This window comes from Silene latifolia, chromosome 10 (assembly GCF_048544455.1).
Source record: "Silene latifolia isolate original U9 population chromosome 10, ASM4854445v1, whole genome shotgun sequence".
Taxonomy (NCBI): domain Eukaryota; kingdom Viridiplantae; phylum Streptophyta; class Magnoliopsida; order Caryophyllales; family Caryophyllaceae; genus Silene; species Silene latifolia.
This window is the reverse complement of record NC_133535.1, coordinates 74,024,911-74,050,378: the sequence shown is the minus strand read 5'-3', so window position 1 is coordinate 74,050,378 and position 25,468 is coordinate 74,024,911. Positions and strand designations below refer to the sequence as shown.

General features: G+C 39.0%; 1 long non-coding RNA gene across 1 annotated transcript in view; it reads left to right on the top strand.

Annotated features, from left to right (window-relative positions):
* The first annotated feature begins 228 nt into the window (after window positions 1-228).
* LOC141605683 (uncharacterized) overlaps window positions 229-25,468 on the top strand; it is a 151,946-nt gene continuing 126,706 nt past the window's right edge. The window contains exon 1 of the long non-coding RNA XR_012526426.1: window positions 229-307. This is a non-coding gene — a long non-coding RNA (uncharacterized LOC141605683). The remainder of the gene's footprint in view (window positions 308-25,468) is intronic.

Here is a 25,468-nt window from a genome sequence, read left to right as displayed (position 1 = left end):
GAGAAAATGAAAGCCCATTTCCTCCTAATCCACTCGGTTTGGCCGAATTAGAAGAACAAAAAGGAGAGCCTCTCCTCTTTGTTAACCTAATTATCATTTGCAAAAGAAGATTAGGGTTTTGAGAAACATTTCTCTCAAAACTTTAGATCTCACATCTAAACAAAACTCACATAACAATCCTCTCAATATTGCAAGGCAATTAGAGGATACATTCTAGCACAAGGGCATTTCTCAGACGATCTTGGGTGCAACAATTAGGAGGAGGTCTACTTTGATCTCTCATTGCCGAATTGCACTAGGACCGAAGGTTAATTCTTGTGCTTTATCATTTTTCATTGTTTTTCGTTTATGACAATAAATCACGTATTAAATTTGCGTTATAATCCTATAATTTAAGGGTTTTATACGGATATTACCCTACAGGTGATGCATATATGGGGTACATGGACGAGCTAGCGAGCAAAGTAACCTTGGGACCTAGATTGGCTTTATTTTATGGTGACCCTTAAACACTTTTTATGTCACATACATTTTAGGGACATATGTCTCCCTCTTTACATTGGTTGTATAATTTGCTATTCGCGACTTTAGCGATGGTTATGTTATGAAACTTCTAGTTAGACCTTGTATGTTTGACACCTTCCAATTTGGATATCTTTATAACAGGTTCAGGTTTTAAAATTACAGGTTTTTACCCAATTGAACCTATTACAAACATATCCATACAGTTTTATTCTAGAATTACGTGTTTACTTTTCCGCGATAATTGAGGGTGTCACAGAGATGTGAGGGGGCGGACTCTCGCGTGAGTATTATGGTGTGTGATGGTGGGTATTTATAGAGAAATGTGGAATGGTAGGTCGGTTGTGTTTGCTTGGAGGCTAAGGAGACACCCCATTGAGGCGCGAGCCACCCCGTGACTCAATGGGGTGTACTGTCCCTTTCAATTTGGACGTGGCCTATTCTCTATCCATTGTTGATATGTGGTATTCATATAAGATGTCGTGTAATAATATGGGCATCAAATAAGATGATTTTAGGTGTTACTTGAGGTAGATGTTTTGTGTGCTTGACTCGGGTTTGACCCGTGTGAGTCGGGATTTGAATTTGGAGTCGGTTTTTGGCTCGGTGTCGGTTTTGACTCTAATTAGGGTCATTTTAATGGAAATGACATGATGAAAACATTCATGGCATTATTTTTGACATTCGAGATTTGGGTTTACTCGGGTTGAATCAGGTTGACTCGAGTTGCGGGTTTCTGAGTCGATTTTGGGTCCAAAGACGGTTTTAACTCTAAATAGTGTTATTTTAATGCAAATGAAGTTAGAAAACTTTTGAAATCATTTTTCATATTTGAGTAGTGCATTAAACCGTCTCATGTATAGCCAATCCACGTACGCATATCAAAAACACGTTATAGTCCGATCATCATCGGGTGGTTTTTGGAAGGTGCAGATACTGGGTATCTACACTTACCAAGACCACCTAATGCATGTAAGTGCTACCATCTCGGTTACCCGAGGAAATGTATATCAAATTGACCATAAAAGAACATACTTTAAATAATTAAGTTTAAATGATTACATGATGTTGATATAGTCGTTGTTCACTCCATCAAACACATTTATAATCTCAACAAACAACAAGTTAGTGGTTAAGTCAAGGTTGATCCACGGGACGGTGTGCTTTGGGTTCTAAGTCTATCTATCTCAATTTGTGCTAGTGTCACAATTGATTTGGGTTTATAGTTGTGTTCTAAACTAATGAAAGCAGTAAATACCAATTAAAAGTAAAACAAGTAATAAATTAAAGGATGTAAACAAATGAAAACAATACTAGAGAATTATGGGATCATAGGGGAATCATGGTAAGATAGCATAAATGAATCTTAGAGATGCAAACAATTATTATTTGTTGGAATCAACTTAGCGTATCTCTTACAATTTCTAGGGTAAACTTAGGTGTCGGAGCCGAGTCGGTCAAGACATTACAACACCTACAAGTCGACTTGGCTTTCCCTATTCATAGTGAGATAACATAAATGAGTCCTAACAAGGTTTGGGTCCCGGAGCCGAGTCGGTCAAGACTGTACAACACTTACAATCGACTTAATCCTTCCTAATAAACTACATTCATGGTCTAACAAGCCTTGAGTTAGTTTATGTCTTACAAGTCTTGTTGAAAGGATAAGAGAAAAATGCTAGGTTGTCAATCGAGCATTTCATCAAACATGACTTGTGCATAAGTTGGAAAATAATAATCAAGCATTCATATGAACTCATTAAGCATAAATCTTTCCCGTGATTAACTCCCATAATCCCCCACTAATCCCTAGTTAGGAAACTACTCACTTATGATCATGGAAAACATGCTAACAAGAGTGTTAATCATATTTACAAGTCTAAACATGATGAAGGAGTAAAACAATAAACAAGGATTAAGTAAAGAGTAGAGAAATTATAACAACTTAGGATGATCAAATAGAAAGAAAAGAATAATAGAAGAAAACTTGATTGATTGATGAAGAGTTCTCAATTCTCTAATAATAACCCAATAATCTTCAATTACCCAATATTAAATCTTGAACAATAATTAAGGAAAGATTAAAGTGCAATTTTGTGGAATGATTGAGATTAATCTATTCTAATCTACTTCTAATTTAATCTAAGAAAGCTTTGCCTTCACTAAGAGGGCTTAATCTCTTGGTTATTACAAAAGAGGTATTTATTGTAATACAAGGATTATGTTAACTAGGGGCTTAAAAGACGATTAGACCCTTTTAGAAGGAGATTTGAGCCTTGCAAGTCTCAAGAGGAGCCTCATGTCTTGACTATGGTTGGATGTTTAAACTGCAGGGAGTGATGCTCGTCCTATGCTCAGGCCGCTCGGATTAGTCACTGAGATGCCCAGACTGGGCTTGAGACGCCCGGATCGTGAGCCATCATGGTTTCTTCTTTTTTGACAGCCTCAAGATCCGTGAGGTTCGTTGAGGGGTCATGAGGGTCTTCATCATTGCCCTTTTTACTTGATTTATTAGCTTCAGCCATTAGTGTTAGTCTCCTCTTTGGTGCTTGGTCGTTATATGCTATCAATTTAGCTCCGCTTCACTCTATCTAGTCAAGTTAGTCCTCTTCTCGTACAAAGGACACCAAGCGTCATAGAACATGCATAGAAGGAGGCTAAAGACAAGAAACAACCCTAATACATAATAAAAAGCATAGGAAATAGGCTAGTTAGGGGAATAAATGTGCGTAAATAGGAGTCACATCAAATATCCCCAAACCGAACCTTTGCTCGTCCCGAGTAAAGAGGTGACTAAAACTTTGACCTTTATTTATACTAATCTTATAATATAGCCGATGTGAGACAATTAACGGGTCTCATTCTGACCCTTCAACTCACAACAAGACATCTATGAGGTAAGATGCCTTCTTGTAAGGCAAGGCGGGGCTTGCCAAAATGGCGATACATCCAAACTTTAAGCACACAAAACAAGTAATGGATGCATCTACAAAGGAATAGCCACATTCCTCATCTAAGTGGCGGAAATCATCTACAAGGGAAGCAATTCAAGGGTACACACTCCATCATAGATATTGGTTCTCCTAGTTACTAAGTCCAAGAGGATGCAAACAAGTCACCTCCAAGTTTTGTTAAACTAGGTTACCTTTTTCCACAATTGCTAAATGCTTCTGTCAAGACCCAAGTCCCTATGGTGTTAGAAAACAATGTAGGATCGCGGAATTCCCCCTCTTGTCTAGATAAGAAGAAGGGTCGTCCCCTCTCCACCATGCAACAAAGTAGGATCATCAGAGAATATAAAGGGTTTAAGGATGCATGAGTTTCACAATGGTAGTTTGCTTTTGATTTGTTTTTCCCTCCAATTTGTTGTGGTATTTGACTTTTCGAGAACATTGCTTTGCCATTTTTTATGTTTGGCATTTTGATACTTGACAAATTTTTCAATTTTTGCATTTTTGAACATTTTTTAAAGTAACCCCATTTTGTAGCAAGGGTACTTTTCATTAAAGCATAGGAGTCTATTTTTTCTCCTCATTTCATTTGATGCAATTGCAAACTTTTGACATTGAACTCAATTTGATATTTTTATGCCCATTCCCTTTTTGTTGACAAAATATGATGCTAGAAGTGTAAGAATGGTTGCATGGCTTCAAAGGTCACCTTGGAATAAACGGAAGCCAAGGAGTTATCACACCACAAGGTACTCTTGACTAGGCCTTAGTCCATGGGTCAAAAGATATTAGTATGACACATCCTAGGGTGTCTTGAGGGTATTCTAGCAAATAAAGTCTCATGGAGAAAAATCATCTACAAGGGCCTTATATACACTTGTCAAGCTTCCCAAATAGGCATTTTCACAAAATTTTCTAACCATGAAAACTACATGCCATGATGCAACTATCATATATACAACTCTAATGCATATGCTTCTATCAAATATTATGCCAAATAATCTAGAATGCATTTCCTAACAACACATAGATACACAAACCGTAACAACAAAATACACCGCATCCTCCTTGACATGAAAGCCCATCCTCTTCATATTAAAATAAATGGAAGGGAAATGGATATTAGAGGGATCATACCAAGTACTCTTCATATTCCCTTGACAATGGCTCAAATGTAGTGTTGTATCTTTGTAATAAGAGAACAAAAACACAAGTATATACAATTCTACACTACTAAATTAAAGAACACGTTTTTGATTTTTAAAATTTTAAAATTTTTATAGATTTTGTTTTTATGAAATTAAAGAACATAATTTTTTGGATTTTCAAGAATTTTCAACTTTTTATGTATTTTGGAATATAAATTCTCATCCCCCACTTTATTTTGGACATTGTCCTCAATGTACATGTAGGAGTAGGAATGAAAAAAAAAATACATGTTTTTGAATTTATGGAAATTGAAGTACAAATGCAAATGCAATGATATGAATGAATGCATGCTCTAAGTAAGTGCAATTCATATATAACAAATGAATGCAATCTAAACTATACTAAATGATGCATGTTCGCTATCAAGCTATGATCACCTATGATAAAACCTCCCTAAACCGATTTAAGCACTATTTCTAGTGCAGAAAGGAATAGGTTTGGTCATTAGTGATTATGCATGAATTCTAGTCTATATGCAACTAACTATATGAAGCATGTGAGAAGTAATGCAAACTAATCTAAAATGCAACTATACATAAGAGAGGGAGAGAAGAGGTATCATACAAATGGAGGTGGTGTGGCTAGCCACTTCACTCGTCATCATCTTCATCATTATTGTGGCCTCCATGTCCGCTATATCCTCCTTGGTCGTAGCCTCCTCCTTGGCTATAGTATCCCCCACTTTTGTCAACAAAGTTCCCTCCTTGGTTGCCATAGTTAGGGAACAAGAGATACGGTTGAGCCCAAGATGGATGGGGGACTCTGGGATTGATGTATCCTTGTTGAGCAATAATGTAGTAGGAGGGGTATTGGTCCAAGTAGTTGTCAACTCTTCCATCGTGCACTCTAAGATCAACATTTTGCATGAGCTTCATCAATTTTCCCATTGATGGAGCTCCCGGATCTTGAGGGGTGAATGGCACATGTGGTGTGGGGTGGGGTAAAATGGGTACATAGGATGATGGTGTATCACCCCGTTCCGGCAACTCGCGAGGTCGATGAGGTGCTTCTTCCCTTGGTAGTGGGTGATCTAGGATTTCGATAGGAAGGAGGTAACTTGGCCTTGGGGATTACCGGCTCAAGCGGGGCTCGGTAGGCGGAATGTTCCACCCCATGAGTACAACTAGAGTGCATCCCCTAGTGAGCCATTCGACACTCCCGACATTATTATATCTACACCACCGGTGGTGGTAAAAGATAGTATGCTCATCGATCAAAGTGCTTCCCTCGAGCTTGGTATATCTTTCATCAAAGTTGAACCCAGGGCAGAGTTCATTAACCAAAATTCTTATTAGGCCTCCCATCACAAAGGTTTTGATTGCGGAATTCCCTTTTGCAAAATCATTAAACCTTGTAATCATCTCAAGGGGGGTGTTGAAGTTGTAAGGCCGCGTCCCTTGTACATTCGAGTAAGACTCTAGAAAGGTCATATCGAGAAAGGTGCATTTATCTTGTTCTAGCCTTCCGTTTATAGTTTCGGCCATGAACCGTTCACTAATCCTAGTCACCGGATGCTGGATTGCAAAAGTATAGCATTGTTTGTAAGAATTAAATTCTCTCCCGGAAACAGCCCTCCAAAGGTGATTAACAATGAAGTTGGAGGGCTTGTCGGTGTCACTCCTTGGTACCTCAAGACCAAAGATCCTTTCAAGTGGTCTAAGGTTATTATATGATCCGTTTTTCAAAGACGGAACACCATACCGACATTATTTTGCCGAATAGTGACAACACGGAGGCTACATAAAAACTCTAGTGTAAGGCTTAAGTAAGTGTCCTCATGGGCATAAAACAACTTCTCAAGACCCAAACCATTGAAGAATACCTCCATTTGATGCCTCATACCAAGTATTTCTAACACCTCAAGATCAATGAATTGAGTGGGTTCATAGGCCTTACCTAGAAATTGCTCAAATTGTTGACGGTGTTCTCATTCTTGACAAAATATACCTCCTGTAACACCCCCATTTATTCAGGAGCCTTTAGCTAGACATTCCCAAATAAATAGGACTGTTACCATCTCGGTTTCCCGAGGTAATGAATAACAAAGTACAACAATACCAAAGTACTTTACATTAATACTTAGCGATTACATTTTTATTACAAATTTAACCAACTAAAACTTAATATAAAATATTTACAACTCGCAGCGGAAATAAATAAAGTGATATAATTATTCTATGTGATCTAGTCATCAACTATGGTCCAAGTCGAGCTCTCATTCCAATGCTCCCGAGTCAGCTAATCTTTAGTACCTGTCAAATCTGCTCCCCATAAAACGGTTCACCGCAGGTGTTCATGAATACACAGTCAACTGCGAGGTTGAGTAGGAATAAATACTAACAACAAAAACATACGATAAACAATCCAATTTCTTTTTTCATTGCACAACCCCCTGACAACGTGCTCCTTTCATTTACTACTCATTACACTAATCATCCCGCCAATCCCTGGCCGGGGCAGCCTCAACCCGAAGGTGAGTAAACACAAACTACATTACCAAAGGTAATGTCTGCCTCAACATATAGTTGATTAAATATCCACCAGATGGCTGCCAGACCAACTGGGGCCGCTCGAGAAATCACGATTTAAAATCGTGCGCGAATAAATCTGAAATACGTCACCCGAAGGCTCTTACACGACGTCTGCCAAGACAACCATCCGTCATAACTAAACCAACCAGCCAAAGGCTTAAATCCGTCCAACGTATATTCCAGCACAAAATGTCATATAAATAACCGATATTCAATTTACTTCTCCCTTCCAACAATTACGATTATATCAACCAACACAATTCACATATGATCAATTCACTTTAATACAAACCATCCAACAAACATTATCGAGTAAAAGTTGAGTAGGATTTATCCCTACCTGGCAAGCAATTCCAATTACGCAGCTCAAGCAATCCAATAAATAAAGCAATCCGATTCGATTATAATTCTTCACTACCGTCACCTAATCAAAATATTATAATTCAATTCAATTCAATTATTTACTTTATTTATACTTCATTAATAATTATCATTATTAATTATCATATTTTATTCACAACCTATTATGATTAATTATTATGATATACGAAAACCCGCATCAAATCCAACTTAGAAACCCAACTCAACGATTATTAAGTAATTAATTAATCCCGACTCAACTAAAGATATACCCATTTATTAAATTCAAAACCCGATTACCCACCAAAACCCGAGTCAACCCGTCTTAATTATTAAATAACCAACCCATCCACCAAAACCCAAAACCCACGACAACATAAACACCCAACCATACACGACACCTATGACAACTATAAACACGATAAACACAAACCGTGCACCTCCCTTTGAACCTGATTTCCGACCACCAAACACCACTCATACCACCAGCCATGACAACCACCGTGATCCCCTCACTACCCACAACAATAACCACCCAAAGTCTCCCCAACTAGGACATGGCAACAAGGGTAACAATATGTCTTAAGAGGTCTTAACACAACACCCATTTATTCCCCTGTTTCGCGAATTTCGGCCACCACCCACAAAAACCACCACCTGCCGCCACGCCAACACCAACAACATGGTCGACTACCTCCCCCCATCACAATCCTACCATGCCCAGGTCAACTCTTGGCCATTAGAGGGTTCAATTACTCCCTAAAACTACCCACGACCTAAACCGCAACACCCCCTGACCAGCCACTTTTAGCAGCTTGCCACCGCCACCCTAGGCCTGCCTAGACACCACCACTACACCCATTCCAACCCTTGCAACCCCACGAACCACCTCCCAAAGTTTGGTCTCATTCCGTCAAGGTTTGGGTCAATTTCTAAGTGTCTTAAGATCGTCTGACATTCAGCTGTATAAGAAAATAAAACAAGATTATAAATTGTTACCTATTAATTACCGCTTGCTAATTCCGTCTCCAAAAGCTCCTTCTTTTAATTTATGAATTATTTCTCAGATTTAAGGTGGTATTTATAGTGTAAGATTATAGAGAAAGCGAGTTCGATTAGGAAACTATCTTAATTTACCTATTCCAATTAATATAGGAATTATTATTATTATAATTATCATTATATTATTATTATCACAATTATATTAATATTATTACATATATCACAGGTAGGATTCCCTTATTTTATCTTTACTAATTTATTATTGTCATAAATTCTTATTAGTAATAATATAATTACTACCTTTCCATATTATATTATAATTATTTTCCGATGCAAATCCCGATTATACTCTAACCTTATTATACTAAATTTCAGTCCAATTACTTAATGTCACATGGTCCAATGCCCAATTATTAGCTAAGCCCAATTCTCGACTTGTTTTACTTATTTTATTATTTAATTATCGTCTTATTTGTAATTCATTATTAGAAATGCCTTTAATTAATAATTAAATTGCATAAACTATTCTCATAACTTATCATTAAAATACGGGGTATTACAGTCTTCCTCCCTTAAAATGAACTTCGTCCCGAAGTTCGCCCATAACTACAACCACAACATTCACAACATCACACCATTCAACATTACTAAGCAACTTCGATCATCAACTACATCAATCAGATCAAAACAATAATTCAAAATTTATGTAGTATTACATTCTTTCTCCTTAAAAATAAACTTCGTCCTCGAAGTTTGGAATACTAAAAATAGGAACAATCAATTCATTATTATAATGCCACAAAACCATGAAACACATATTGTAATATAGAACACTTATCGCTTCCAACATGAATTAACGATTGAATAAATAACAAAATTTTAATTACTAGCAAATCACATCATATAAGATATTCGAATTAATCTTTATTCCAACTTATTGCTTAACTACTGGCGAATACAAGCCAAAATAAATAATAGTCTATAACAAAATACACATAATGGTTTAGTCTTTTCTTTATAATGATATCTAACATAAACATGCATGCAACTAATATAAATATTTGGGCTTAGGGAAACACATTCCGCATATCACTAGACATGTCATCCTACTTCACATAATTGACAACATCATAGTATCAAGTGCAAAAGACAAGAAACAAGACTTACATATTTCCCAAAGGCTAAGAAAACATGTTGTTACTTCTAAAAATCATAAATAAATAATAACATAATTAAGTCTAAAGAACTTATACTTTTTAGAAAATATAGAGAGTTAATAAACCATGAGAAAAATAACCAAGTCAAAAACTCAAAAGATCCATTTATAATGCATTTTACAAACAACTTTGTCGAAACAGAAATTTTACAGCAACTTGTCAGAAACTTAGGTCAACTTGTAAAAATCACTATTAATTATCAAAAATTTACCTTGTAACGTGGCTTATCAATTTAGAAACATATAAGAATCGTTTAAAGAATGGAGTTGAAATTACACTAAATAGACTGGTAGTTTTTAAATGGCAAATTATACAAAAACATGGCGCAAAAACATCACTGTACAGGAATATTTCGACTACTGTTCACTAAAATATTTATTTCTCCTAAACCGTATATTATTGGATCATGAGACCAGTGGCATATGAAAGCTAACTCACAAGGGTATCACACATAAAAATGTCGGGCACGAATTTTAAACCGACAGTAAATAGCAGCCAAAACAATCAAGCGATAAAATTTCGAGAAACCAACCAAAATCACATTCTTTTCACTTTCACACAATTTCCGTAATACTTCACATGTTAATCATGATTACACTTCCACATACTTACCAACACACTTTTTCATACCCCTACACTTTATATCCATACTTAAAATCAATTATTATCACATTCCGTTCCTCATAAAAGCAAGGTTACGTCTTCGTAACCGCAATCATCAATAACAACAACACACATCCAAAGCAAACAATTAACTCCTAAGAAAAGAAACAACATTCATTTTAAATTACCCCACACTTCAATATCTCTCAAGGTAACCGGTTCAAAACTGTAAGGGCCAGATCAAGGACGTCTCCCTAACCTAATAAGGGACTCCTAAACAGTATCTACCCGGGTTCATTTTATTAGACACATCCTAAGTTCATTATTATTCATTAGTTAGGCCTGAGGATCGTTTTGCTCTGATACCCCTTTGTAACACCCCCATTTATTCAGGAGCCTTTAGCTAGACATTCCCAAATAAATAGGACTGTTACCATCTCGGTTTCCCGAGGTAGTGAATAACAAAGTACAACAATACCAAAGTACTTTACATTAATACTTAGCGATTACATGTTTATTACAAATTTAACCAACTAAAACTTAATATAAAATATTTACAACTCGCAGCGGAAATAAATAAAGTGATATAATTATTCTATGTGATCTAGTCATCAACTATGGTCCAAGTCGAGCTCTCATCCCAATGCTCCCGAGTCAGCTAATCTTTAGTACATGTCAAATCTGCTCCCCATAAAACGGTTCACCACAGGTGTTCATGAATACACAGTCAACCGCGAGGTTCAGTAGGAATAAATACTAACAACAAAAGCATACGATAAACAATCTAATTTCCTTTTTCATTGCACAACCCCCTGACAACGTGCTCCTTTCATTTACTACTCGTTACACTAATCATCCCCGCCAATCCCGGTCGGGCGACCTCAACCCGAAGGTGAGTAAACACAAACTACATTACCAAAGGTAATGTGCGCCTCAACATATAGTTGATTAAATATCCACCGGATGGCCTGCAGACCAACTGGGGCCCGCTCGAGAAATCACGATTTAAAATCGTCCGCGAATAAATCAAATACGTCACCCGAAGGCTCTTACACGACGTCTGCCAAGACAACCATCCGTCATAACTAAACCAACCAGCCAAAGGCTTAAATCCGTCCAACGTATATTCCAGCACAAAATGTCATATAAATAACCGATATTCAATTTACTTCTCCCTTCCAACAATTACGATTATATCAACCAACACAATTCTCATATGATCAATTCACTTTAATACAAACAATCCAACAAACATTATCGAGTAAAAGTTGAGTAGGATTTATCCCTACCTGGCAAGCAATTCCAATTACGCAGCTCAAGCAATCCAATAAATAAAGCAATCTTATTCGATTATAATTCTTCACAACCGTCACCTAATCAAAATATTATAATTCAATTCAATTCAATTATTTACTTTATTTATACTTCATTAATAATTATCATTATTAATTATCATATTTTATTCACAACCTATTATGATTAATTATTATGATATACGAAAACCCGCATCAAATCCAACATAGAAACCCGACTCAACGATTATTAATTAATTAATTAATCCCGACTCAACTAAAGATATACCCATTTATTAAATTTAAAACCCGATTACCCACCAAAACCCGAGTCAACCCGTCTTAATTAGTAAATAACCAACCCATCCACCAAAACCCAAAACCCACGACAACATAAACACCCAACCATACACGACACCTATGACAACTATAAACACGATAAACACGATAAACACAACCCGTGCACCTCCCTTTGAACTCGATTTCCGACTACCAAACACCACTCATACCACCAGCCATGACAACCACCGTGATCCCCTCACTACCCACAACAATAACAACCCAAAGTCTCCCCAACTAGGCCATGGCAACAAGGGTAACAATCTGTCTTAAGAGGTCTTAACACAACACCCATTAATTCCCCTGTTTCGCGAATTTCGGCCACCACCCGCAAAAACCACCACCTGCCGCCACGCCAACACCAACAACATGGTCGACTACCTCCCCCCATCACAACCCTACCATACCTAGGTCAACTCTTGGCCATTAGAGGGTTCAATTACTCCCTAAAACTACCCACGACCTAAACCGCAACACCCCCTGACCAGCCACCTTTAGCCGCTTGCCACCACTACCCTAGGCCTGCCTAGACACCACCACTACACCCATTCCAACCCTTGGAACCCCACGAACCACCTCCCAAAGTTTGGTCTCATTCCGTCAAGGTTTGGGTCAGTTTCTAAGTGTCTTAAGATCGTCTGACATTCAGCTGTATAAGAAAATAAAACAAGATTATAAATTGTTACCTATTAATTACCGCTTGCTAATTCCGTCTCCAAAAGCTCCTTCTTTTAATTTATGAATTATTTCTCAGATTTAAGGTGGTATTTATAGTGTAAGATTATAGAGAAAGCGAGTTCGATTGGAAAACTATCTTAATTTACCTATTCCAATTAATATAGGAATTACTATTATTATAATTATCATTATATTATTATTATCACAATTATATTATTATTATTACATATATCACAGGTAGGATTCCCTTATTTTATCTTTACTAATTTATTATTGTCATAAATTATTATTAGTAATAATATAATTACTACCTTTCCATATTATATTATAATTATTTTCCGATGCAAATCCCGATTATACTCTAACCTTATTATACTAAATTTCAGTCCAATTACTTAATGTCACATGGTCCAATGCCCAATTATTAGCTAAGCCCAATTCCCGACTTGTTTTACTTATTTTATTATTTAATTATCGTCTTATTTGTAATTCATTATTAGAAATGCCTTTAATTAATTATTAAATTGCATAAACTATTCTCATAACTTATCATTAAAATACGGGGTATTACACCTCCGGAAAATGCTCAAGTTGTTCAACCTCCGGTATCATCTCATTCTCTCGGCCCCTTTCCTCCCTTGAGGCGGTTCAAGTAGCACCCTTGCGGCATTTGGGTGCGGTCTCAGTGGCCTTCTTTCTTTTGCTCCTTAGAAACATTCTTGCTTGACGTGGTTAGTAGGGACTTGGTTAAAAAACCTTGGATTGATGATTGTGATGGGGTTTTTGTGATGGAGATTGTAAGGAGGATGATGAGATGTGGTTGTAATGTTGATAAGATAAGGGAATAGGGAGGGTGGGGGATGTTTATATCGAGGAAAAGCTGTTGGGACGAACGGGCTTCGAGTTGGGTTCGGGCGTCCAGCAAAAGAGGCCTGCAATTTTTCTATTCAGACCCGGGCGTCTCTATATCGGTCAGAGCGACTCGTGGATTGGCTCGGACGTCCTGAGGAAGAACCGCGCAGATTTTCATTCAGTGAATTTCCTTACTTTGAGTTCAGGTTTAGGCCGAGCGTCCTGGTGTCTGTCTGGGCGACTCAGATATTGAGCGGGTCGTCTCCAGCATAAACCGTGCGGATTTTAGTCCAGCAAGCTTTTCTCTATTTCTCCTAGGTACGGGCCGAGCGTCTTGTTCTAGGGCCGGGCGTTCTGGCCTATTATTGTCTTGTTCTGGGGCCGGGCAACTCAGATATTGAGTCGGGCGTCTCCAGCATAAATCGTGCGGATTTTAGTCCAGCAAGCATTTCTCTATTTCTCCGAGGTACGGGCTAAGCGTCTTGTTCTGGGGCCGGCCGTCCTGGCCTATTTGTAGATACCTCATTTCTGCACCTCCCGCAAACCACCCGGTGATGATTGGGCCGCATGCTTGGTACACGGAATGATTTATGACAGTTCGCAAGTTTACCGTCAAGTGGTAGCTCAAATACTTGTGTCTATCCCTTGGTCGTCATCTACGCGCCATTATGGTCGTTTTGACAGTAATTAGAGTACATTTGGAGTCCGGGTCAAAAACCGTCTTCATTTTCTAATAACCGTTTAAAATGCCGAGTCAGAATATTCTGGAATGTTCCGGATATTTCTATTCCATATTTCAATCTTTTAATCTTTTGGTAAAGTATTTTCCGGAATTATATTTTAAATAATAAGGAATCTAAGATCAAACCGCAATTCCATAATAGAAACGCGGAAAATCTTTCTTCCGCAGGAGGAAACCCTTGGGGAAAGGACGCATCAGGTGCTGCGCCACTTCCAAGAGACGCAGTGGTTGTTGCGCCTCTTCTAAGAGACGCAGTGGTTGCTGCGTGCGCCTCTTTCCCAGCTCCTTTCTACGTATTTTAAGATCTTTTCGAGATTTACTTCCAAAGTTTTACCGAAACCCTAGTTCCTTCGTGTGATTAGTATAAATAGGGACCTCCGTTCCTCATATTTCTCACGCGAGTGTCCGCCCTTCTCTTCTCCCTTTGCATTCTAAGACCACGCTCTTGCTTTTTGGCGTCTATGTGCTTGAACTATCGACCACATAAGCTCGGATCCTTCTGAGTACCAGCCTCGTTTTGCATGACCGACCAGTTTGACCAACTCCACATCAATCAACTTAATCAATATTGTTTAACTTCCTCTTAGAGGGCACTTTCGTCGTACATTCGAGTCGAGCATCACTAAACGTTATCTTAGCAAATCTCGTTTCGTCAAACATGTAAGTCTGAGGGTGTAAATCCCATCTTTTATTATTGTACTTTATTTTTGTAATCATTATTAAACGAAACATATTCAAAACCGATTTACAAAACCTTTATTCAAACCCTTTTTACGGATTAATGGGAGACAGATGTCGAGAAGGAACGCAGCAACTGCTGCGCCTCTTCGAAGGGACGCAACACCTCTTCGTGAGGCTGCCGCAGTTCTTATTTTATTAGCATGATAATTTAACATATGTTCGTTATTAATTTATCGTCTTTTAATTCCCGATTTAAATCCCAAGTAATTAATATTTGCGCGTTTTCGTCATTAAAATAAAATCCGGCTTTTAGAGATTCGATTCATCCATATCAAGTCTCTGAAATTCATCTTTTGTATATTTTCATCTGTTAATTATCGTCATCATCATCAATAGTTTAGCATTAATAACCTAACTAGTTTGTTAAATTGTAATCAACCTTGTAATTAATCTTGTAATTAATTTGTCCTAATTAGTTTTACCTCATGTTTTATTGTTTTCATGACCAATTCACATGTAAATAATATATTAATCCACTTCTATCCGAGTCAAATATCGATAATCGAGCATTAAATTACCAATGAACATTAACGATATGCAATTCCGGCTTCACAGCCAGAGTTGACCTCAGGAACAGACGCGAGTAAGTTAATCGGCCTCTTCAAAGGACGCGCTCTGCGCTACTTATTCGGTTGAATTCGCTTTTGAACTTCCGTTGTTGCTTTGACTTAATTATTAGCTTACGTATTAATTAACTATTACTCGTATTATCACCTAATAATCTGTTCGTTAATTTATTTTCCCTTTCTTTTCCTCAAATTATCCGTTTTAAATGTATTTTCGACGTAGATCAATTAACCCATTGTAATTATTGCAATTTTCAATTATTGTATTTCTTTATTACCATATCGTTTGTATGCTCTCACATGCAATCAACCTAAGTTTCTATTTCGACATTAATGCATGTTAAATTACGTGTCTACCGACTTAGTCTAAATTCACATGCTAGAATTAATCTAATGGATGCTGCATAGCATGCATAAAACCTTCAACATATCGAGTATAGATAACTTCCCTAATCATTAGTAGAGGCGGGTATCGATGCGGGCGGGATTAGGTGTTCGATCAAAAGAGCTTCCTAATACGTACCCTCACCCCTTACTCCAGATCTCTGTGAACATCCGTGTTCATTGGCATCCACGAGCGTCATTCTAGACATAGAATGCTAAGGGTAAAGAGTTCTTGGTGTTCATGTCACTACTTTGTGTCTTGACATGGCATGAGGTATTCGAACAGTTTCCAATTTTCCACAATACATTGGTTGCGACTCCACAAATGCAAAGCTTGCTCGTTTTATCCCGAGCGTCCCCCATGGGTCCGCGTCCACAGTTTGGCGACTCCACTGGGGATAATACACTTACGTGTAGCTAAGGGTAAAGCTTGAACAAGGTTAGGGAATAGTTTGTACAAGATAGTTGTCGGTTTTCATAACTCGGTCTTCCTAGATCGTTTATTCGGCCTTCCTAGGCCCAACCCAACCCATTCGACCAATCGTCCCATCTAGACGGTCCAAATTCTTATTTGGGCCTAAGGATGAATAGTGATTGACGTCAACCATACCATGACACTTACTCTTGTTTGTATCAAAGACTTTCACTACTCGAGGAAATGGACTAGGAATCAGCCTTACTCCTGTTTGGTACAAGCCTCTCCACAGACCCCAGGTTTGATTATTCGGTATGGCAACCCACCCTTTAAACCAAAACCCTTTTAAATGCACTCAGCATCTCGTTATAATGTCTGTATAAATGCTTGTATTATATGTGATCACCATTTTCTAAACGAAACCATGACAAATTTTGTAAAATTAAAACCTCTTTTAAAAATGTAAATTTTCGAAATAGGCCTAATATTAGCGCAAAACCAGTCAAAACTCTGTCCAATTGTCGAGTCAAAATTCGGGCCACAAAGCCCATTTCAAAACCGCACTTCGACTCCACTCCTACAACTACACTATAGTTGAATAGGACCAACATTTCAAAACTTTATCATTTTCAAACCTCACTGACATAAGTGGCACACTCCCACTTCCCGAGTCGAGTCTTTTTTGAGTAAGTGTGCTAGAATGGTCGATCATGTTTGGATTCATCATCGATCTCTTGTCCAGTTTCCAAGATGCCTGACACTAGCACCACAAGCAACAGTCAACCCCAGAATGGTAATGATCGAATCCTAGCCGCGCTCGCTCATCTCCAAACTAGCAAAGACCAAGTGTATGATCGCCTCAACACGATCGAGGGCCGAATTGTTGCTGTAGAAACTAGGTTGCCTCCTGCAGAAAGTGAAGTGCCTAATGATTTTGTGAATGATTTCGTGAATGATAATCCTCTACCTTTTGTGGGAGCACAAGAAGTCAACCCTCCCGTAGGTCTGACTGAAGCTGAAAAACGACTCCAGTATTTGGAGGAACAATTGATGTACCTCAAAGGGGATGATATCTATAGGAAAAACAATCGCAGGTATGAGGCCGTGAGTTCCAAATTGCCAACCAACTTCAACATGACGGATATCCCGAAATTCAAGGGGCATGAAAACCCTTTGAACCATATCCGTGATTTCAAGGATTACATGTCAATCAAAGGCATTAAATCCGAGATTTTCTTAAGGATCTTTCCTTCATATCTTGATACCATCCCGAAGCAATGGTTCTATTCCCTAGAACACAAGAAGATCACCACTTGGGATGACGCCGCAATTGAGTTAGCTAGACAATATGCAGATAATGCTGAGATCCAAGTCAATATGCACACTTTAGAGGTTCTTACCGAAAATGAGAAAGAAGGTTTCACCGACTTCCTAAGTAGGTGGAGGAAAACTAGTACCCAACTTGTCGAGCGTCCAGATGAAGCTACCCTCGTGGAAAAATTCGTGGAGAACTTGAAGCCTATTTATACAAAGCATTTGAGGTACCAAAACATCAAAACCTTCAAGGACTTAATTGTACTAGGGACAAGGATCGAAGTTGACATCCGTAAAGGACTCTTGTCCAAAACGGTAGGTCGTGGATATCAAGGCTCAACACGTCATTCTTACGGCTCTACTAGCAAGACTGATGAGGTTAACTTTCTCGAACCATCAAAGAAGAGTAACCCACAAAGAAAATTCACAAACATTGGGGATACATACTCCATCGCTCTGAAGAGATTGATAAAACAGGGTAAGCTCCAACCCATAGGGCCTACACCCGAACCAGAAAAGAAATCCAAGTCATGGGACGAGAATTCGTACTGCGAATATCATAGAGGTAAGGGACACGATACAGAAAAATGTTACAAGCTAAAACATGTACTTCAGGACATGATTGAAGACGGTCCCCTACCAATACCGCCTTGAGGGAAGCCAAACAATACTCAGAATCCTCTTGGAGTTCTGATGATTACAAGTGACGAATCTACCTTAGATTGTTCACATCTTATCTCCCCAAAAGAGAAGGTAATCAACGGGATATGGACAGATAGCGAGGAAGATGTCTACCTCTAGGATCTTCCCTTAATCAAAGAAGCCAAAAGCATCATAGATGAGATCATTGCCACGCTAGGCACCGCAACCAGTTCGAATCAGCAAAAAGGATGGAGAAAGTCGATCAAGTGGACGAACAACCAAGGAAGACTCTTCAAGCTCACCACTGGAGAAGGAGAGATGTTCAAAGGAGAAACAAAAGACGATGAATTCGAGTCAGAGTCAGAGTCAGAATCAGACTCGGAGTCTAGAGAAGTCCCTAGAGAGTCTCCTCCTGTCGTCACTCCCACTCCCCTTGTTTCTCCTAGCTTAGCATCAAGTAGTAATAGTAGTTCGGGAAATGTCCCAACCGCTGTCCCTTTACCGCCACTGACTACCGAACATATGGCTTCTTTGTTTCAACTTTTTTCAAATTTTAACATGAATAAATCAGGTTCTGCTTACTCTTTGTGTTAATCTAAATGCAATTCTGTTTACGATGATAATGAGGATGGCCCAGACCCAGACTCAATTGAAATACCTCCCTACATAGCTACAGAAATACTACAAGAGGGGGAAGGGGGACTAGTCATAGAAAACACCGAACCCATCAACGTGGGAACCGAACTAGAGCCCCAAGAACTTAGGATAGGGACGACCTTCAGCCCCGCCAAAAGGGCCATTTTTATAGACCTCCTACACGAGTTCAAGGATGTTTTTGCTTGGTCCTACAAAGACATGCCAGGGATCGACAGGGATATCACAGAGCACAAAATCCCAATCAAACCAGGTTTCAAATCCGTAAAACAGAGGCTTCGTCGAATGAGGACATAATGGGCTCTTAAGATCAAAGAAGTAGTTGAGAAGCAATTCAAAGCCGTGTTCATCAAAGTTTCCAAGTACTCAGACTGGGTTGCCAACATAGTACCCATACCCAAAAAGGATGGGAGAATCCGTGTTTGTGTTGATTTCAGAGACTTGAACAAAGCGAGTCCAAAGGATGACTTTCCTCTACCACATATCGACATATTGGTGGATAATACAGCAGATCACACGTTGTTGTCATTCATGGATGGATACGCGGGATATAACCAGATCAAGATGGTCGTGGAAGACATGCACAAGACCGCCTTCGCCACTCAATGGGGCACCTATTGCTACACGGTTATGCCATTTGGGTTAATCAATGCCGGAGCCACGTATCAACGCACCGCAACTACGCTACTACATGACATGATGTATAAAGAAGTTGAGGTGAACGTAGATGATATGATTGACAAGTCCAAGGATAGAGTGGGGCACATTGCGAACCTTCGCAAATTCTTCTCGAGACTAAGAAAGTACAATACGAGGCCCAACCCTCAGAAATGTGCATTTACGGTAACATCCGGCAAACTCCTGGGGTACGTCGTTAGCCAACGAGGGATAGAAATAGAGCCCTCCAAAATCAAAGCTCTAATCGAAATACGGCAACCTCAAACAGAGAAGGAAGTTAAAGGAATCTTGGGCAAAGTGCAATATATAAGTCGATTCATATCGAAACTCACCATGATATGTGAACCTATCTTCAAAAAGCTAAAGAAACCAGATCACACCATATGGGATTATGACTGTCCGAAGGCGTTCGGCTGAATCAAGGAGATACTAGACAAACCACCAGTGCTCATGCCACCCCAACGAGATCAACCTCTTGGTTTATATCTCACAGTAACTGAAACAGCCATGGGAGCTATGCTAGCACAAACCGTGGGAAAAGAAGAAAGAGCTATCTACTACCTTAGTAAGAAGTTCTTGGAGTATGAGTGCAAGTACACACCACTCAAAAAGACATGCCTCGCTCTTGTGTGGGAAACGAAGAAGCTACGCCATTACATGCTTAGCTACTCCGTTAAAATATACTCCAAAATGAATCCTGTCAAATACCTCTTCGAAAAACCCGTTCTCAATGGACGCCTAGCGAGATGGACTTTGATGCTCTCAGAGTTCGATCTCAAATATATACCTCTGAAAGTTATAAAAGGACGCGCTGTCGCCGAGTTCTTCGCAGAAAATCCAATCAATGATGCACAAACAATAGACACAGGGTCGTTTTCGGATGAGGATATACTCAAAACCGAGGTAGACTCCTGGGACCTCTATTTTGATGGAGCGTCGAGCTTAAGAGAATTTGGAATAGGAGTGTTGCTCATTTCTCCTGACGGTGAGCATACACCACTCTCTGTCAAACTCAACTTCGAGGTGACAAATAACGCAGCAGAATACGAAGCTTGCCTCATTGGGCTACAAGCAGCAGTAGGTTTAGGCATCAAGAATCTTCGAGTACATGGAGATTCATCATTGATCATCAACCAAATTACGGTATCTTGGAAAATTCGGAGTGAAAGCCTAGCACGCTATCAAGCCAAAATAGACCAAGTGGCCCAATTCTTCGATCAAGTAACTTACCTACACCTACCTCGAGAAGAGAATCAATATGCAGATGCTCTTGCAAAACTCGCATCCTTGATTAATATGCCGGATAATATGGTAGAAATGCCTTTATGCATCGAACGACGGTCAGAGCCAGCTTATTTGCACCAAATTACGGATGAGGAAGAAAACCCAGAGGAACCTTGGTTCCAAGCAATTCTGAACTTCAAACTCAATGGCACTTATCCACCAGATATGGATAAGAGGGGACAACGTGCTATACGCTTATTAGCCTCCCAATACGCTTATTAGCCTCCCAATACGTCCTTAATCATTCACAGGCACGGAAAGTGATGAAAGAAGTCCATGATGGAGAATGTGACCCTCACATGAGTGGACCAATGATGGCAAAGAAAATCACGCGTTTGGGGTATTAATGGACAACGAAGGAATCTGATTGCATCAAATATATTAGACATTGCCACAACTGTCAAATCTTCGGGAATGTGCAACATGTCCTTCCTTCGTTAATGTATACCATGACGTCTCCTTGGCCATTTTATGCTTGGGGAATCGACATCATCGGGAAGATCACCCCAGCCGGAACTGGAGGTCATTGTTTTATTCTGGTGGCAATCAATGATTTCACCAAATGGGTAGAAGCGGTCACTTACACTAGTTTCACAGCCAAGAACTTGGCAAAATTCATACAAGTCAATATCATCTGTCGATACGGTTGCTCAAACGAGATCATCAGTGACAATAGGTCACATTTCCAGGCTAAGACTGAGCAATTGCTAGCCAAGTAAAAGATCAAACACCACCATTCCTCGCCATATAGACCACAAACTAATGGCGCAGTAGAGGCAGCAAACAAAAATGTTGTCACAATCCTCAAGAAAATGATTGACAATTATAGAGATTGGCCAAGCAAGATACCATTCGCCTTATGGGGATGTCGCACATCTGTTAGGACGCCCACTGGGGCCACTCCTTTCTATTTGACTTACAGCATGGAAGTAGTGCAACCAGTTGAGCTAGAAATACCATCCTTGCGTATTCTACTCGAAAGTCAAATCCCAGAAGCCGATTGGAAGAAGGATAGATATGAAGAACTCATCCTCCTGGATGAACAAATATTGCGCGCATTACACAATGTGAAAACATATTAGGAACGTATCAAACGAGCCTTCAACAAAAGGGTTAAGCCAAGAAACATTAAAGAGGAAGACTTAGTTCTCAAATCAGTTAGAGCTCTTTTATCTGTCGACCCACGAGGAAAGTTCAAACCCAAACGGGCCGGTCCATACTACCGGGGGGTGCGGTTAGAATCACAGACCTAGATGGGAATGAATTTGCCAACCCAACTAACCTCGACCAACTAAAACGATATTATGCCTAGAATAGGAACAAAAACGCACCTCGCGTAACCTCACGTGTCGCTCATGTGGCACAAAATAAAAGTCGCCCCTGGCCAGCTGAAATTAATCATATGTCACTTTGCTCTTACATTTTGACAATTCGTCTTGCTCGTATCATCAAATAAACTGAATTGTGCTTTATGAGTAAGTAAAGCTCATGCTTATTTTCTAGTTCATTATAAGCTCTTGCTTAGAACAATTATTCTTTTACATTTACTTGAAATACGCGAGTGTTTGATTTCATTTTAAAATGAATATGTAGGCAGTCCTTCACAGGATACAACCCATTTTTTTTTAAATGTAAATAGAAGGACATTTGCATATGCATTTGGAATTCGACAAGAATAATAAAAGAAAATCACAACGGTTTCATAACCAATCAATCTTTTATTCATAATAATAATAATATGCCACATAATAAAAAATAATGCTAAGATAAATAGGCTAGGATTCTAAAAACCCCACCATTTTATTACAAGTAATAATAATAATAAATAATACTAAGACTTAGGCTATTCTTCCATTTTCCCTTTGCCTTTGTCATTCTTGTCATATTTCTTATCTCGACCACGAGTCGGGCAATCCTGCGCTATCTCAGACCTAATCACCAATGGTCTCTCTCGTGGTCTGGCCTTACCATTCTTATCAACCACCTTTTCAACGACAAGAGAGGTCTTCGATTTCTTCGACGGATGAACAACTCGGAATACGACTTCTTCCTCTCCCTCGGTCAAATGCTTCTCTTTCTCTTTCTCTACATCACGAACCTTGTAATCAACAGGCTCGCGCTTCCTTAGCCTCTCGCACTCCTCAGGAGTAGTAGCCTTCCTCTATTTCAAGTAGGAATCTGATACCCATAATGCGCTAACAGAAGAGTTTAGGAACCACATATTTCTCTGAGCCCATTTGATGGCCCACTCTCTTCGACTCTCAGTAATAAGCGCCATGGCAGTCTGAGGAACAATATCAAGCTTTGGAATCATCTGTTTCAAGCTAACTTGCCTTATCAGCCTCTCGGGGAAGATGCATAACATAAACTCCAAGCGAGGAATGTGCACTGATCGAGTAGGATCCAAAGACGATACTCCAGCAACGGACTTGACATGCCACCATGGTACAATCCATCTAATCAGGGGACCATCCCCGTTCTTCAACTTGTTCTCCCAATAGTTGCAAACCCGAGTGAAATCCACCATATAAAGCCTGGTCCTCATTGCAATTGAGCGAGCATGATAAAAAGGAACATTAACTAGGGGCTCGATCAACCGCAAACGCTCCATAAGCCAAACCTACCAAAGCAGGCATTAGTATAAAAAAAAAAAATAAAACGAAAAAATGAAAACACAAAAACACAAAAAACGAAAAAACGAAAACACAAAAAACGAAAAAACGAAAAAAGAAAAAGAAAAAAGGAGTGTATTCTTTTACCTGTAAAATGATAGGACTTCCTAAATAAGGAAGGTCGTGGTTGGCTTTCCTGTTATCCAACCCCAATAGGATCTCTCCTAAACGTAGGCAATTTGGGCTCCTACGAAGCTCCATTTGCTCAACTAAGCTCAAATAGCGAGAATCACCTCTCATATCCTTATCAACATGCCCTTGGAGGACATAAACATGCAATAGGCAAACCCCAAATGCCCTACGCCTTGCAACATGGGAGATGGAAGGGTCTGCCCTATTTATGAACCGATCGATGAAATCAAGCATTCGGACTCCATTTGAGATCACAAGACGGTCAACTGCAGCCCTTGTTAATCCAAGCAAATCCCTAAATTTGTATTTATACCTTTAAGAAGTAGAGGGTATGGCAGGCATATGTTCTGGGTCCCAACCGCCAATTGTAGCAATTTCTTCAGGAAACGGACAGATATCGCCTCCGGGGAAGGCAAACATGTGGAAATTAAGGTCCCAATACTCAAGAGAAGCATCCAAGAACGGTTTGACCACCTTAACTAGTTTTAAGCTCAAAATCGATCCAAAGTTTTAGGCACCTATATCGTGTTTCTCCACATTTGAGAATTCGTTTGTCCATTCTTTGAGACGGATTTCTAAAGTATCCATGTCGTATGATTAATTAGAGAGTTTTTATGTAATAGACGGAAGAAAGACGGAAGGATTATGTGAATAAAACCTTCATCGACGTCTATATTTATACTAAATGCTGTTTCCCAAAATCTGCCACGACGCACACACTGAGGAAAGGGCGCAGCACGTGCTGCGCCTCTTCCAAGGGACACAGCTCGTGCTGCGCCTCTTCCTCAGAGTTTTTTTTTTTTGATTTTCCGCGTTAGATCATTCCTAATTCCTTAAGCATAATTTCCTATTCATATGGGTTATTATTTTTGGTAATTCCGTCGAATTACCATATTTCGGGTTTCCTAATCTTACGGCCACGCTTTTCAAGGCAAAAACGACATTTTCGTCATACAAGCACACTTACCCATTTCTTTTTATTTTTTTTCTTTTTTGGGGAATCATTTCACCAATTTAACAATTTATTTTCAAACTTACCCATTTCTTTTTATTTTTTCTTTTGGGGGAATCATTTCACTCCCGTTTCATATTACATTTCAAACTTATATGTTTCTATTTTCATTTTTTTAGGGGGTAACCCTCCCTACCGTCTGTCAGGTTTATTTACCTATTATTAGACTCCTCTAATAAAGAACTACTTAACTTTTTAATTATTTGTTCCTTAGATCTAGTGCATGCATAACAAAATAAAAGATTTATAAGAAAACAATGTCCCTTATATTATAAATTTTGGTTTATGGGCACAAGTAAGGTCTCCTACCTTCACTTGTTCTTGAGCTATGATGAGTAATAGGATGATCCCCAAAGACTTCAAGTAGAGAAGCCACTCCTCTTGATTGCACCCAAGATATCCCTTATCTCTACTAAATAATATGTGCTAGATATTTGTTTAGTAGTTTACCTTAAAATTAATTAATAATACTCATATATTACACTAATAATATTAGTAATCTTATAGAACAATTTTAATCAAGACTTCTCATGTTTTGATGAAGAAGAAATGAATATGTGTAAGAGAGAATGCATGTGAATGAATGAACATGCATAAAGAGGAATAGATAAAGAACAAAGTGTCCCTAGTATGTGTGTAGTGTGTGTACCGGTTATGGAGGGGTGGAGGACCAATA